The sequence below is a fragment of the Melospiza melodia genome, chromosome 10 (assembly GCF_035770615.1).
Source record: "Melospiza melodia melodia isolate bMelMel2 chromosome 10, bMelMel2.pri, whole genome shotgun sequence".
NCBI classification, from domain to species: Eukaryota; Metazoa; Chordata; class Aves; order Passeriformes; family Passerellidae; genus Melospiza; species Melospiza melodia.
In genome coordinates, this window is record NC_086203.1 from 16,061,614 (window position 1) to 16,077,989 (window position 16,376).

Sequence of the window (16,376 nt, forward strand, 5' to 3'; positions counted from 1 at the left end):
CCGGCGGCGAGCGGACCGGAGCGCGGCCGCAGCGCTCCCGCCGCCGTCTCCGGCCGCCGGCGGGCGGATGCGCTCCCGGGGAGCGCAAAGGCTTTTCGCGCTCTGCTCCCGCTGTCCTCCGCCGACCGGCGGGCTCGTTGTCGGCCACCGCCTCGGTGCGGGCCGGCTGCGCGGATCGGAGCGGGGGGCTCTCCCTTTCCGCCCCTCCGTCCCCGCCGCACGGGCAGGAGCGCGGTGTTGCACAACCCGCTTCCTTTTTCTTTCGCTTCGCTGCGCCGCGGGCAGCGGCGGCGAGTGCGCGGGGCGCCGGTCTCCGCCCTGGGTGGGGGGAACGACACGGCCGGTGCCGCCCGCTCGCTCCCCGCCAACTGCGGCGCTGGCGCGGCCCCGCCGGCTGCGCGGCCCCGCGGGGGCTGGGGAGGGGGGGCACGGCCGGTCCCCGCGCCCCGACCGAGGGGGCCGGTTCTCTCCGAGGGGAAGGGGACTAAATCCTCGCCGGGGCGGGGGGGATGGAGTCGGGACCGCGCATCCCGCGGCAGGCACCGACCGCCCGCTCGCCCGCCGGGCCGTATCCCTTCCCGCGGCGCCCGGGCAGGGCGTGGGCGCCCGCCCCGCCCCGGCAGAGTCGCGGCGGCGGCGCGTCCCGTTACCGGCGGCCGAGCCCGCGCTGCCCCCGGCGCGGCGGGAGCAGGTGTCCGGGGGCAGCAGCCCGGGGCAGCGCGGCGGGGGCGGGGTCGGGGCCGGGCCCCGCGGGGCCGGGCGGGCGGCGGCGGCGGCGGGCTCGGCGCGCCCGCGGCAGGAGGGAGCCGGAGCGCCCGAAAAGCCGTGAGGGGAGGGGAGGGCGGAGGGGCGGGAGGGGGGAGGCAGGCGGGCGGGCGGCGGGCGCATGCGCTCTGGCGGGCCGTGCCATATTGGAATGAGGCAGTGAGCGGAGCGCCGGGGAGCCCGAGCCCCGGCAGCGGCGCAGGGCTGGAAAAACTCCCCGCAGGTGAGGCGGGCGGCGGCGGTGCCCGCGCACGGGCGGAGCGGCCCCGGGCGCAGCTGCTGGGGGCGTTTTGCCGGCGAGGCGCGGGGCCCGGAGGGTTTTTCCGGGCTCACGAAGTTTGGATGCGGGAAAAAGGCGGCGAGGCAGGAGGAGGAGGAGGGAAGAGGCAGGCGGAGCGCGGCGGGGAGGCGGCAGCGGCAGCGCGGGGGGGACGCGCCTTCGGCCGCGCCGAGGAGCGATGCGCGGGGCTGGCCGGGCGCCGCCGCGCAACTGCCCGCGCGCAACTCTGCGCGCTCCCGCCAGGGGCCCGCGGCGTCCCGCGGCGCGCTCGGCCGAAGTTGCCCTCCCGGCCGGCCCCGCGCCCGCCCGAGGACGCGCCCGGCCCCCGCGGGAACTTTGTGCGCGCCGCGCCACCGCCCCGGCGGAGCCGGTCCCTGCCCGCGCCCGCGGGGGGCCGAGCCCACCGAGCGCCTCTCGCTCGCCCCCCTCCCCCTCAAAATGGCGGTGGAAGGGGACCTTTAAACCCCGCGCCGCTCCGCTCCGCACCCCCGCCGGGCGCGGCCGCGCTCCGCTCGGCGCGGCGCGCGTCCCGCCCGGGGCAGCGGCCGGCGTCGGTCCCCGTCAAGTGGCCCGTCAGCGAGCGGCTCTCGCCTCACGGTCGGGCTGGGTGGGTGGGTGTGGGGGGAGAGGGGCGGGCGCCGCCTCCGCGGCCGCGCCGCCGGCTCTCCCGCAGCGCCGCCGCCCGCGCTGCGGGGCCTGCGCTGCCGCGGGGCCGGGCATTGTGTGCGCGCCGCGCCCGCCGCCGCCGCTCCGCTCCTCCGGCGGCTCCGCGCCCGGCGGCGCTCCGGCGAGCGACACGCAGCCTTTGTCTCTCGGGGAGTCGGTCTGCGCTGCCCGCCGCTCCTGCACCTGAAGTCGTAAATCGGGCGCCGGTGACACTGCCCGGGCGGCCGCCGGGGATGCCCCGGGACGCCAACTTCGGGCCGGGGAGGGAGCGGCGCCGGGACAGCGGCTGCGGGAGGGCTCCCGCCCGGGCAGCGCCCGCTGTTAGCGGCGGGGCGGAATGCCCGCATCGGAGGGACTGAGCAAGTTTTCCGTCTGTGGCTTTTGCGAACTTGCTACCAGCCCCCCCCCCACCCCCACCCCCTACACAGTGGAAATAATGAAAAGAGACGAAAAATAGCGCGGGCAGTTAATTGTGAATTTGTAACTACGCTCGCTGCTGCAGTTCTGCAAGGCCCTTATTTATTGAGAAAGAGGCCAGTGATGTCTGTTTCACAGTCACATGCGTGCTTTAGCGAAGCAATTATATCTACTTTGGAGAAACTTGTTGCTATTATGAAAAGGTTGTACATGGTAACCCTCGTGTCTGTCAGTTTCACCCACTCTGACAGCAGAATTCTGGTGGAAGATGTTTTGCAGCAGAAGAAAAGGCCTAACTTGCTGCTTCTTTGCTGTACCTTCCTTCCTTCATGGTAGCTGGCTGCTGTCAGTAGCCCAGGAGGTTACCATAGCAAACAGTTCTGTGAGGCAGAATATAAGGTGCACCACCAAAACTCACACTGGAAAAAATGATAGTCCACCTTGTAACTTCAGAAATACCATTGTTGCCACCTACATAAGGTTTGTGATGTGTGTGAACTGGTCAGAAAGGTCTGATTTGTAAGAGGAGAAGTTGTTAGTGGCAAGAAGTCTTGCTCCTTCAGGAGTGGGGCTGTAACTTGTAGCATCTACAGCATCCAGCAGGATGGATTCCTGGTCTGCCTGCGGTCTGTGATGACTGTTTCAAAAAAGCCAACTGTTAGGACTAAGTAAATCAATGTGAAGATAAAAATAGATCAATTAACTGAAAGCCTAGGTTTCTTGTGTAGTAGGTGGTACTGACATGGATTTTACAATTTAAAAAAACTTTAAAACTATTTGTCTATCTAAAAGATCATCTCTAGGGAAAACACTTAGTGGCCTTCCTGCCTTCCATTCAGCCACTTCCTCTTTTGCATTTGGTTTGTGAATTGTTGCTGTGATTGAGGGATGAGAATGAAATCTGGTTCTTGCCAGAACCTGTGTTGGGAAGATGCTTATAGACAAGATGGACAACCAAATAAAGCTGCTCTCACTGCCTTTTTCAATGAGTTAGAGTTAGGAGATGGCACGGGAGTGCTGGGAGAATGGCTTTGCCATTGTTTGGTGTGTCTGTGGCGGGCACTTACCCTGGGACACCTCAGGATCCTGTTTTGTTAGAGCTGACACGCTCCTCACGGGACACACAGGAACAGTGGCAAATCTCTGTCATTATTGATCTTTATGGGTTTTCCTTTGCTGGTTTTTCCCCCTGTACTATTAATTTGCCAGTATTGAGTTATCTTATCTGATTCTTAAACCTGGCAAATCTCCTGAGCGATTGCTGCTATGTAGAAAAGGTGGATTAAGTGTAAGCTGACATGTTAATGACTGATAGAGTTTGCATGGTGTGATCTTTATATTCTGGGAGCCCTTTCTCTGCCTCATGGGGAAGATGTTAATGAGCACTGCAAAAACAACATGTGCCATGGTATGTTTTGCTAACAATTTCCAGGGGATTTTTTGTCATTTCATGGCAGACCAGTGACAACTGTCGACCACAACCTTTCTGTGGCTGCCCTTTGAATCCACCGTGTTTGGAATTCACCTTAACATCACTGCTGTGCTTCCAGTGGTGAAGTTTGGCCGTGGCATGATCATCATGCAGTGATGCAGACATCAATACACTCATTTGGTGCTGGCTTGGCTTAAGTAATTGTCCTACAAGTGATGCACGTGGCAACTTAATTACACAAAGACACTGACAGTGAAATGATTCATGTTAAACCCACTGCAGTGTCCTTTAAGGGCATGGGAAAATTAAACCTGGAGGTGCTTAGCAAGGGGCATTTTGGGGAGAGAGCTTCCAGTGTCTAAAACCACAGGGCTTGCATTACATCCATTGTTCCTATAATGACACGGCAGCCTTAATGCTACAGAATTGTCTTGGGATTTGGTTTCTTGACTTTTTTAAGTGTGCAATTCTGTGTTTTATAGATTGGTCATTGACTTGAAACAGTGTAGCCTGTGCAAGTTACAAATGTTTTCTGGACCTATAACAGCTTTCTTTTGTGTTGTTCATCTGACTAATCTTGCTTGATGATTAGCAGATTTCATGTGTCATCTTTGTTTTGGTCTCTTGGAGCATCAGCGTGGCTGCTGGTGGTGGACTGGACTTGGTGCTCCTTTCCTTCTGCTTTTGGGAAGTGGCTGCCAAGTTTTAGGTGTTTAAACTTGAAGTGGATGTTATTTAAAGATTTTAAGGTCATGGGGGGTTCTCCCTCTCAGGATTACTTTCTTACTTGAAAAGTCCAGGGATACAATAAAGGGGAAGGAGTTTTTTTGTTTGTTTGTTTGTTTTGATTCAAATGCTTGTTGAAATGGTGCTGAAGGCAAACACTGTCAATGTGTGAGATCCTGGAAATGTCCTGAATGTGATGTTTAGCAGTTTGCATTATTGAAGTTCAGAAAAAGTAAAAAATGAGAGTAAATTTTTGTCCTAAATTTATATTAGCATCTTATGATTTTGAAAGCCATGTCATCAGTACAATGATACTTTATTGTAATTATATATTTTTCTGACTTTAATCCATCATTCTTTCCACTTTCTTTATATTGATAAAACCTATGAAAGAAGCATTGAGATGCTAATTAATGCTCTTTTGATTTTAAAATAGTTTTGGTTCCCAGGGTCCAGAATATAAATACATTTTTTTAAGTTGGATTTAGTGCATGTGAGACACATGTTTTCTGTGTTGATTTTTCCTCCTTTTTCCCAGACTTTGCTGACAATCTTTGTGGATTGGTGGTGTTCATAAGATAATAATAGTAGCAATAGTAATAATAGTAATAATCATCATCATAGTAACAATTATCATCATTGTTTTGCCCCTATTTATGGGTGAGATTGTGGTTTTTTAAGTGTTCCTGGTAAAGTCTGGTCTGTAGAATTAAAGCATTACAACATGAATTTTTCTCTGCATCCTTAATAAGACATCTCTTAGGGGAATTACATGTTTGAATAGTTTAAATGTTCCCCTGTGAGAAAGGAGGGTGTGAACTTAGGCTGGAACAAGATATTGTGCCTATCAGTTGGGACTCTCCAGGTGACTCTCCACATCTCTGGGAAATCAGTGAATTTTAACTAATGCAGAGCTGCATTGTGGCTCCTGAGTGGTGGGGGAATGCTTTAATAACCTTTGAAGGTGGAAAGCCATAAGTCTTTGGGGTACTTTTCTGCTTTGTTTGGCTTGGGAGTGTTGGGTTGTCACCCACAGACACCACTGAGGAGTGTTCAGCTGGGAGCTGTGCAAATAAAGAAGGCCTGTGCCCCACACAGCTGAGGAATCCCAGGTCCCAAAGTCTCTCTCTTCACCTGTCTGCCCCTCCTCTTGTTCCCTTTCTTTATATCTTGTGGATTCTCTGGGATGTCTTCATTCATCTTTCCATGGAGACAGTGATGTTTAGGTTTATCTTCCCTGTGAAAATAATCATCCTAGTACAACACCTGTTGGATCTTGGTGTCACAGACACCCCAGACCCTCAGTCTTGTTTTGTTGACTTGGTTTGGGGAAGAGTCCTGAGAGGAGAGGCAAAAAACTGCACACGTGCAGGGGTTCCATGTTGATCTAATGAGTCTGTTTGCTGGGATAACCAGGTAAGCAATCAATAATGTTAAAACCTGAAGCAGGAGGGGCTTCAGTGAGGTTTGCAGTAGCACAATCATCTCTTCTGCAATGCCTTGCTCTGGCACTGGGATTTCTGCCCTTTCAAGTGTGTTTTTTTATGAGACAGAGCAGCCTTAAGTGACACAAGCTTTTTGCTGCATGGATTACTTGTGGTAAATAATGCACAACTAAGAGATTTCCCTTCACTTAAAGTTGGTGGGAGCCACATATTTTGTTTTGGGTTTTTCCACCCATTGGGATGTGGCACATGGACAGGGCGCAGATCCTTTTACCTACAGTGCAGGTGAGTTGTAGCTACAAAGGTAATCTCAGCAATTTGTTCAGATTATGTGGACGTTTAAAATGTGATTATTGTCCCTAGAGTCATCCTGAGCAGCAGTTTGCTGGTGTTCAAGGTCATTGTTTATATTGCTGTGGCACTTCATTTACACTGGTTTATTTGCTGTTACACTTGAGGACACTTCTGTTCACTACAGAAATGATCTCTTTCTTCAAACAGATGAGTTGGGAAGGAGATTAGTGGAATGTGATGTTATCTAAAAACGATGCAGCTATTAAACCAGCTTTGAGATTCTCTGAGAGTACTGATCAGTGGGAGAAGAGATGCATCTTGGATTATTTTTTCTCTGAGAGTAAATGATGCAGGGCTGAGTGACCTCCTCTTCCATTTTGGCTGATTGGAGTTGAGGGCTCTCAGCATATCTCAAGAGGTGCTCTGTCTTGCAGAATTGGGTCATTGGTTGAAAATAATGGTGGTGGGGGAACCCTGCAAGGTTTTGCTGTTTGTCACTTAATCCTTTTCAAGGCTGTGAGGGACGGCAGCAGTGATCCTGAGGTAGATATCAAGTGGATGAGAGAAGATGAACTCTGTCTTGATGTATTGAGAGGCTGTAGTCTCTATTTCTTCTGGCAATGGGTGACAGAAAGCCATAAATAGCACCTTCAGATTTGTCATTGTTTCCAGAAGAAACCAATCAAGTCAGGAAGTGAAGGCACTTCCCCTCTGATGCTGGGTGCACATTTATTACAAATGGCACTGTGGGTGTCTCACCTCTCTGTGCTGGAGCAGGTGATGCTCTGGCATTTCTTATCTTTTATCTTGACCTGGGAAAATACATACAATTGTGCAATTTATTTTTTTATTATATGGTGTATTTTTTCTTTTTGTTGCCTGACTGAATGAAATCCCTTTAGGATTCCCCACCTCCTTGGGAGCTGTAGTAATGTGCACGTTTGCAGCTCAAGCATGCACTTTGCTCTCTGCACAGGGAGCCGTGGCCTCTGGTTTAAAAAAAGAAACTTATTTGTCTTGAAATCATAAAAAAAATTTTAAAATTTTAAATCTAAGGACTGTGAAACTCCATTATACTGTAAAGCTTTGTCTGAAACCACTGTGGGTTTTTGAGAGTATCTTTGGTGTCAAAGCAACTTTTGAAAGGAGGCCAATGCTGACTTTAGTAACTTTGAATGAGGACCTGGTGCTGAAAAAGCTGTGGTGTTTCACAGCAGTATGGAAAAATGCTAGTGAAGCCTGACAGGGGTGTGTGTTATAGGCTTTCCCTCACATATATAAATATTAGTGTTTATTTTTTCCTAATGTCACTTTCCAAGCATTCCCCCGTTAATGTGTTTAGCACTGAATTGTTGAAATTGTGTTTTTAAGTAAATTACAGGGCCTGTCATTAGGTTCCTAAAGAAATGTCCAGGTAGGGAATGCCAAGCAGGCAGTCAGGGGGAGAAGGTGGAGATGCTTCCCTGCAGTTGGGGCAGCAAAACTCACAGGATGCACAGCCTAAAAAAGAAATTATTGAAGGAGGCAGTGATTCCTTCCAGGATTAACTCCACTCATTGCTCTTTAAAGTGTTGCCATGAGGGTTAAACTAATGGCCCTGAGAAATAATGCAAGCCCAGGATCAGTCACAAGTGTTACAGATATAGCACTAATTGGCCAATTGAACCGAGCTAATCAACTCCTTTTAAATGGATGTGACCATGGGCACGAGCATGGGGAAATCTTTCCTTCTTCCAGGGAGGTTTTTCCTCTTCTTTTTGCATAACAACATCCAATCAGTTTAGCTGTGAGGCTTCTTAGTCCAGTGGCCATGAGCAAAAGTCTTTTTTTTCACAAGTTATTTGTTATGCTTTTTTTATAGATTTTGGGGAGGGAGAAGGAGCTTAATTTTGAATTCTCCTCTTTCTTGTGGGCAAATCTTACATTTTGAACTTACTCCTTAGCAAATCTAAACATGTATTTTGTCACTCCCCTTAATGAAAACCAGTGTATTTAGGGAAGTGGTTTGGTTGAAGCACATGAGTCCAGTTTGTTTTGATAATAAGCCAGTTCTAGATAATTCTAGCCTCACTGCAAGTGTGGAGGGAGTGTGTCCAACAGCTGCTTTGTCTGGTTTTGACTTTTTTTACTGGCTCATCTTATGTAAGAAAGAGATAATGACTGGAAACTGAAGAATCAGGGATGGTTGTTTCTTCTTCTGGTCTTCATACAAAAAAAAAAATAAATAAATAAAAATTAAAAAAAGGCAGAGTAACAGCTGGAAGGGCAAGGTGACAATAAAAGCCACTAATTTTTAAACTGATGCTAATGTTCCTTGGTTTAAATCTTATGTTCTTATATTACCAGAATTTTGGGGTTTTTTTGTTTCTGCCTTCTCTGTATATGCTTTTAAGGTAAGAATACTCATTATCCAATTAAAGTGTAGTTTTATTTCTAATTGAAGTTCAATTTCCATCTAAAATCAACTTGACAAAAATTATGATTCTTATGATTATCCAATAAGAAGTGCTGAAATTATCTTTTCATAGTAAATCTAAGTTTCTATTTCTATAGTCAGATTTAATCTTTTGCATTTATATTTTGTTTCAAAACAGTGGTTGCATCTTACTGGGAACTATTTTTAGGTTATTGAGAAATAGCAGTATTGCATAGTTTAGTATGCTTTTATTTAAGGCAATTTATGTAAATGCTTTCCTTTTGTGCTGTGATGTAGGTAATGACATCAAAATACACTTTGGTCTTGATCATTCTTACACACAAATGTGAATGTAGATAATATTGCAGAAAAAAATAACAACTTTCTATCAATTACTGAAAGTATCTTTATAGAAAAATGGCAGCATTGTTGTTTCTGGAGAGGTACAGGTTTAGAAAGCTGGGTGACAGTGGTTACAGTGGGCAGGCTGGATGAGTCTCTGAACAAAGCAGGTTTTTGGGGGTTTCAAAGACTAACAGTGTATGATTTCTTCATTATCTGCCTTACCTTAATGCATCTGACAAACAGCATGGCAAAATCCACTTCAGTGTTTTAAATTAACCCTTCTGAGATTCTGCCTTAGCAGTGAGATTTGAAACAAAAATCCACTGTGGTGGCTCTTGGGCGTGGCTGAGAAATTTCATTGCCTTGCTGGAGCAAGAGTGGCTTCAAGCCTAGCTGAAATTGGCATGATCATAAAAATTGCCATGATGTGTCAGATCAGCCCCCCAGTCCTGTGCCTCAGCAATCCCTTGGGATGAGGATGGAGGGCAGTGAGGTAGAGCTCAGCACGCTCTGTGCCGAGATGATGCAGGAGCCGGGGACTGGAGCTGTTCTCTGAACCCACACCTGGTCATGGCTCTGCAGTTTATTCTGTGCCGTGTCAAAAGGTGCTCAGTCTGTGCTTTCTGCTCCTTGTGGTAGGAGAAATAGGGAATAACCTTTCTTTATACTTCTTTTTGATCCTGATTTTGGTTTTGCACAGCTCTTGTGCTCTCCCATAGTTGCCCTGTTCCACTCAAAGAAGGAACCTCGTGTGTTGTACAGAAGATGCTGGAGCCCATCTGGAGCTTGTGTGTGCAGTGCTGGACAGGGATGCTCTTTCTGGTTGTGGGTGTTTCTTGTCTTTGCTATAAAACCAAGTTACACATCCATCCCTATTAATATAGAAGTATTTCAAGCCTCCAATGCTCTTTCTTACCTTTTTTTTGTGCATCTTTTATTATTTCCATGGCTCTTTGACACCAGAACTACAGGCTGTCTCAAGGGGCTCTGGATTTCTAGAGTTGTAGTACAGTGTTTGTTGTTTTCTGCTTCATTCCTTGGGGCTCTTAATGAGTATGAAATTGATGTTCCAAGAGAATTAGTTGTAACAGTTTCAAAATTCCGAGTTGCAGTAGCTAATTTAGATCACATTGTATAGGTGAGGTTATTTTTTTCTGTGTCTTATTATCTTGCCTTTAATTTCATCTGCTATTATCCTTCTGCTGTTCTTAGCAAACAGCATTTATTTTACATCTCTTGAATGGTTCTGTATTGTCCTAAAACTCATTTAATGTTTGTGTGCTTCCCTTGAAAAGCAGGACACAGTACAGCCATTAGTCCTTGTATTGTGAACAACTGCTTTTTCTTTCTGTCATTATTTCATGTCTTTGTAATCAGCCTGTTAAGTATGAGATGTACTAGAAGAAGCTCCACAGTATTTCAAGTCTCATTGGATGAGAGCACCCTCTAACCTGAAGTGATCACTTGGGTTTGGGTTTGGCCTTAATGCCCAGATTGTTTTATCTGCTTTCTAAAACTCTTACTTCTTGACAAATAGATTGATAAATTACCTTCATTTAATGAAGTATTACCATTTAGTGCGCTTTGACTAGATCTGCTGTGCAGCATATGGTATGGAATTTAACACTGATATTTTCAACATTTAAAAAATATTATCCTGAAGTTCCCAGGTTGTGAAGCTTTTGAAATGCTGGTAATTCAGATATGTGTTCCCAGACACCAGGCCTCCATGCTGTGGTGTGAATGGATCTGTGGGTGCTTCAATTTGGAAAAGGTCAAAATGGGCATCCCTGGTCTGGAAAACAGGATCAAATCAGTCTCCTTGTGGTGGCCACACCTGTGTGATGGGTACAGGAGAAAATGCATTTTACATTAATCCCTATTGGATGGGAATGTGCCACAATCCAAAAGGTTTACATTCCACATGATTTACTTTGCTGTAAGGTAATAAGTGTGTTGGAGATTGTTGAACTAAGAAAAGTGATTTCATTTTGCTGTTAATGAGTGTTTTTCTGTCGCCCTTTAGAAAAATCCTTTCACTCTTTGTCTGTACCTCAGCAGTTTTCTGTTCATTTTGTGGCCATTCACTACTTCTGGGTGTGCCCAGCCCTCATATAAGGGAAGGAGCTTTTAATCTTTTGTGTTTAGAAGACCCTTTTTATAACCATAAAGGCTAACAAAGTACCTTACCGAGAATTAAAGTTAAGATGTTGCAGAGATGTTGACCTCAGCTTTGCAAAGCTTTTAGGGAGTATTTTTCCAGGCCAGTTCTTCACTCAATTGATGTTCTTGCTTTGCATAGAGATCTGATAATTCATTTTTTTTTACATCCCTGTTGCTCCTGGAGCGATTGTGGCAGAGCTGGGCTGAGCAATTTCCGGTTGCTGCTGAGGGCAGCACTTAAGTGGAGATGGTGTAATTTACATCCAGGGCTGCACTTGCCACTTAATGTTTTCTAGCAGCTCCATTTCTATAGGGAGCAAATCAAAACAGACTTGGGCTGTCAGCAGAGATGTGTTTTTTAAACACAACCAGACGAACGGTTTTCTTTTCCATTTAATCAAGAGTATATTTAAAATTGAATGTCACAGCAGAAGCATGTGATTATAACATATACAGGTATTTCTAGTGGGGTTAGCTCTAAAGAACTTCCATGGGCTACACTTAGATGCAGAATACTGACATGGTGGAAGGAAATGCAGGAGACTTCATAAAATAACTTCTTAAGGTAGTGTTTTCAGGACAAAGGTGTCCTTTGGTTTTTCTGAGGCACTGGTTTTTTTTTTACATCCTGCTACAGTATTAAATTTCTATTTTAATGATCACAACTAATGATTCAAAATTTGAAGTGGAACTTGAATAGAAGAATATTATCTCTCTTTTGTATGTATTAATGAAAGAAGGTTGCATGTGACAGCACGGTGATGTCTGAAAAAATACATGCTGAACTTTACAGGGAAAAGGCTGCAAAAATAATTCAGGGGGGAAAAAAAGTATGAATTTGAAAACACTTTTTATGACAGTGTAAATGTTCCAGTGTTGTCAGGATCAAGCTTTGAAATTGTACTCCTAAAAATAGAGATATCTTTTTCAGTTGCACTGCCTTTTGAGCCCTTAGGCTCAAGTCTTGTTTTTCTCTCTGTATGAACAGACATGAAGAAAAAAAATCTTAAAATGAGAACAGATTTTCTTGTAATTTTACCATTCCTGATGTTGGGGTAATAAGAGCATCATCCCTTACTGTGAGCTCTTTACTAAAACCCTGTGCTTTAACTGTTCTTGGGCCTGTAGGCCTGTTAATGTTCTTGTGATTCAAAATGTGTAGTTGAAAGCTGTTGTCCTTTTTTTTTTGGTTTTTTTTTTCCTTCCTTTTTAAGCTTTCAGTACTTTTCAAAGGGAGTAATGAGAAGGGAGCACATCAGTTAATGAGCAATAAAAAAAGGCAAGGCCATATTTTTGTGGCATTGCCTAGAGAGAGAGAATTCCATGGTTTAGCACAGCTCATAATACTGTAATTCTATTTAGGGAGAAGATCCAGGGGAAAGCTGTGTTCTGCCATCACAGTTTGCATGTGCAAGGAGTGATAGGTGACTCAAAGGGAGCTTCAGCAAGTGAAAACAGCTTGGACAGTGCATGGATGGTTTCAGTGGGTAGTGCAGGCACAGCTCAGGAGCTGCAGTGGAATTAGGTGCCTGTTTGGCTCTCTGTCAGAGGGTTTGAAGATCATGTTTGGTTGAAGATGTTCCAAGATCGTATGAGGGGACTTATGATGATTATTTATGTTGATGCCTGAAGTCTCTTGGAATTAATCAATCCAAGAAGACCTATACTGGCATTATAGCCAGCCAAGTGTGTATGTTTTTCTCAGTTTTCTGCAGTTAAAGTGCCACGTTTAAAGCCTTGTTACTCTGAGATGTTTTCTCAGCCTGTTATGAAACTTCACTTACTTCACTTGAAAGGCTTGGGTACTGCTTTAGCACCTAAAGTGTACGAAGTCATCCAGGCTGTGAGAAGGAGCCATATTTCTGTGCTTTTAGCCTCTTGTTATTTCTGCTTGGACACAATGTTAAGAGATGTGCTGGCAGTGGAACTGAAATAGTGGCTGTGTTCTGCTGGGTCAGTACTGATAGCTGGAGAGGGATTTTCTTTTCACACACAAGAAGTTGTGTCAGGGCATCAGGCAGCCAGGAGCAGGTATTGCTGACACAATGGCAGGGTATTCAAGCCAGCTGGTCTTTGTGAGATTTGTTGGATCTCACAGGTAGAATGAAAAATTTGTTATGGTACCCAGATCTGTAATTTCACACAGAATTGTATGTCCTGTAAATATCTGCTGCTTGAGCAGACTTGTTCTAAGAGATTTGTGATGGAACTTGGGTTGCCTTCATATAAAGAGGGAAATTCTTTATGTTATCCTTATAATGCACCTCGTCTAGATATGCATGCATTTACATTAAAAACCCATTTGCTAATCTGAGCTGGAACCCTTTTAAAACAAAATGTGAATAAAATCTTGGAAAGCAGTGGGAGACCTCAGGACTCTACAGTGAAAGGATTGAACTCTGCCATCCACAGCCTCTTATGAATAAAGTTAGCCTTCTAAAGATAAAAGAAAATTCAATTACAAAGCAAGAAGGAGAGCGAAGGGGTGTAATTAAAACACATAATCCTAAAAACAACATGAACAGTGCTTTTTCATGTTATATTTAAAGCAGCCTGCTTTGTGTGTGCAGTTGCTATTGCTTAAGATTATTGATTTAGTTTCCTGGGGGAAACACTTTTGAGAGGATGCGAAAAGGATGACGTCTGTTGCTGTGATTTCACACGGGCATTCTACTTAAGGCAGTTTGCTGGAGAGTTTTCCTTCTCTGCTTGCTAATCTTCCTTTGACAAAAAAAAAAAAAAAAAGGCCTGAAATGAAGTGCTGCTTCTCCTTTTTCTCACGCTAGCAGCAGTTGTCCTGCCAGCCCGAGCGCTGCAGGCAGGAGGAGGAACCAGAGGCAGCACGGGGACAGCTCATTCTCCCTCTCACATCCAATCCAGCACTTGGTTCCCAAAGCTCAGCAGTTTGCACCTGGATTTTCAGAGCATTTGGAGTCCAGCTCCCGCTGAAGTGATCCACAGAGGTGCCTAAAGCCTTGGATGGGATGTACAGCCCGCGGTCCCATTAGTCTGGGAGCTGGAGAAACCTCTCTGGAGCTCTGTGCTAATGGGTGCTGCAGTAAATACACATCTGCTCTGCTGCTCCTCTGCTAATTAGCAGCTTTGTCTTATGCTAATGGCAGGAGCTGGGTTAGACCACCTATCTCCTTGGTAGTGAGGCAATCCCTGGCTGGAGTTACAGCATTTCTTTAATCAGGACTGGCTTTTATGTTAGAAATATTGAGATCCTGTCCACAGCAGGGTGAGGCAGTGGCACACACGGGCCTGCTCTGCAGCTGGGTCAGAAAGGAGCCTGTAGGTGTTCATGAGTGATTGAAGGTGACAGGCTGTCCATCTTCAGAGCTCGTTCCTTCAGGAGCTGCAGCTGGTTTGGTTTCACAAGCAGGGGTGATGCCTGATTTGATGGAGAGGAAGAAGCTGTGAGGAAGGAAATGTGGGAGGGAAGTGGCAAAAGAAAAATGAGGATGAGTATAGAGATGAGGGTTGAACATGAACTTGACAGTCAAGAGGTTTCAGAATGTCTTTTGAATGCTCTGCTCTTAATACCATTCAGAAACTCATCTCTTTCCCAGCATTCTAGAGATTAGTATTACAAATTCCTTGGATTATTTAATATTTTAGGCTGATAGCTTGATAAAATATTAGTGGTATTATTTCATACATTATTTTGTGCAAAAAAATTCTCTGTTATGGAATATTTTGAATTATTGTAAAGAAAGTATTAATTTCTTATAGCAGTTGATGTGCATATCTTGTTATCTGCGTAAATATTGTGTGCAAGCCTAAAGAAAAATTGCTTGAGTGAACTTTAGTCATGAGGTTTCTTAGTCAAAAAACATTCTTGCCTCTAATTCATCTTTTACCTGGAATACATTACGTCCTGTTTGTCTGCTTTTGTAAAAATAATTTGTGCCATCAATTCAGTTCCTTTGATAAAACTAATAATTAGAAGATATGCAATCAGAAACTAAAAGCAGCTATGCTTTCCAGCTGGAGAGAGCAAGTCACTGCTCAGAGAACAGGTTCCTGAATTCGGGTTGCAACCAGTGCATTTTGAATCTATTAAAAAAATCACAATCCTTTCAGTGGAAAACCTGTTTCTGCAAGAGACGAGCTTGCTTGTTTTCTCCTGATCTGCTGGGAGATAGAAATGGAGGAACCTCAGCATGCTTGTAGTGCTTTTCATGGACTGAAGCCCTGTGTGTGACTGGGATCCTTCCCTCAGGACGTGTTTCCTGGCAGCTCTGTCAGACTGAGAAGTTCTGGGCTTCAGTCTGCAACTGGCCTGTGCCAAACGTGTCTTGCATTAAAAGTTTCACAGCAGCTTTTAAATGCCTTTAAGTGGCTCTGGTCCTTGGAGGAGCCTCATCTGTGATGGGTTTGGTAATTAGCTGCTGGCAGTGGGCTGGTGTTGCTGGGGAATGGAGCTGGGATTGTAGGGAAGGTCTTGATGGTGTCTGAACCCACTTTTGGGATGGATTGAATTAATGATGCAACTGCAGTGTGGATATTTGGGACTTGGAGATTGTAACAGTGACTTTCAAGTATTTAATGAAATATCTTGGGGAGAAGTTTGAGTATTGGTAGAAAACCACATCAAGGGAAAGGTAGAGATTTCTAAAAATAAAATAAAAAAACAAACTTTTGTGCTTTAAGCAGGTCTTGTGTAGTTTACTGTGAATGTTAAAGGCTTTGTGGATTGTTTTTAGAGTTGCTGTAGCATACTACTGAGTGAATATATTCTAGATGTTTCTGATGCTTCCTCATGCAGAGTTACAGGGCTCAGCAGTTTTCACCTGCTGCAGGTGCCAAAGAAGTGTAGAGAGTGATTTACAGAGCAGATTAAATACAGGGCAGTGTGCATGCCCACAGGTGGCTCCCTTCCCCAACAGCAGGAATTTGCCTTTTTTACCACTGCCACTTTTACACGAGTAGGTGTTTTTGGCTTTTTGTTTTTTTTTTTGGTTTTTTGGGTTTTTTTTAATAAGTCACCCACACTCTGTCATACCTCTCACACACATTTTATCTTCCCAGTTTTGATGGGTGGTTGTTAATTCTGAAGTCTGATTGTTATTGTCACTGCAGTGCTGGGGATACACTTCTGCCAGCACTCGCTTTCAGCAGTGGTTTGGTTTTGTTTTCTTATTCATCACAAGCCATGTACAAGGAGATGATGAGGCATTCCTGTGTGCTTGCAGGCTGTGGATGCTCTTGCAGATGAGGGCTACCTTTGCTGACTTGGTCATAAAATACCTTCTCTGCCAACAGGCTGAATCATTTCCATGCTACAAATACAAAGTTAGGAGGGTCCCGAGATTTGTGGGATGTTTTTCTTTCTCCCTTGCCTAAAGTTTGCTTCAGGGAAGCAAGTGGAAGTTAATGGAAAGTGAGCCTAGTGTTCATCCCCCTGAAAAACTTGAGGAAGGA

The 16,376-nt window shown here is 45.7% G+C and overlaps 1 protein-coding gene across 1 annotated transcript in view; it reads left to right on the forward strand.

Moving 5' to 3' along the window:
* Nucleotides 1–885: 885 nt before the first annotated feature.
* Nucleotides 886–16,376, forward strand: part of SFMBT1 (Scm like with four mbt domains 1) — a 70,161-nt gene continuing 54,670 nt past the window's right edge. Inside the window, exon 1 of the mRNA XM_063164535.1 lies at nt 886–988. The gene's annotated coding sequence lies outside the window, so the exon portion shown is untranslated. The remainder of the gene's footprint in view (nt 989–16,376) is intronic.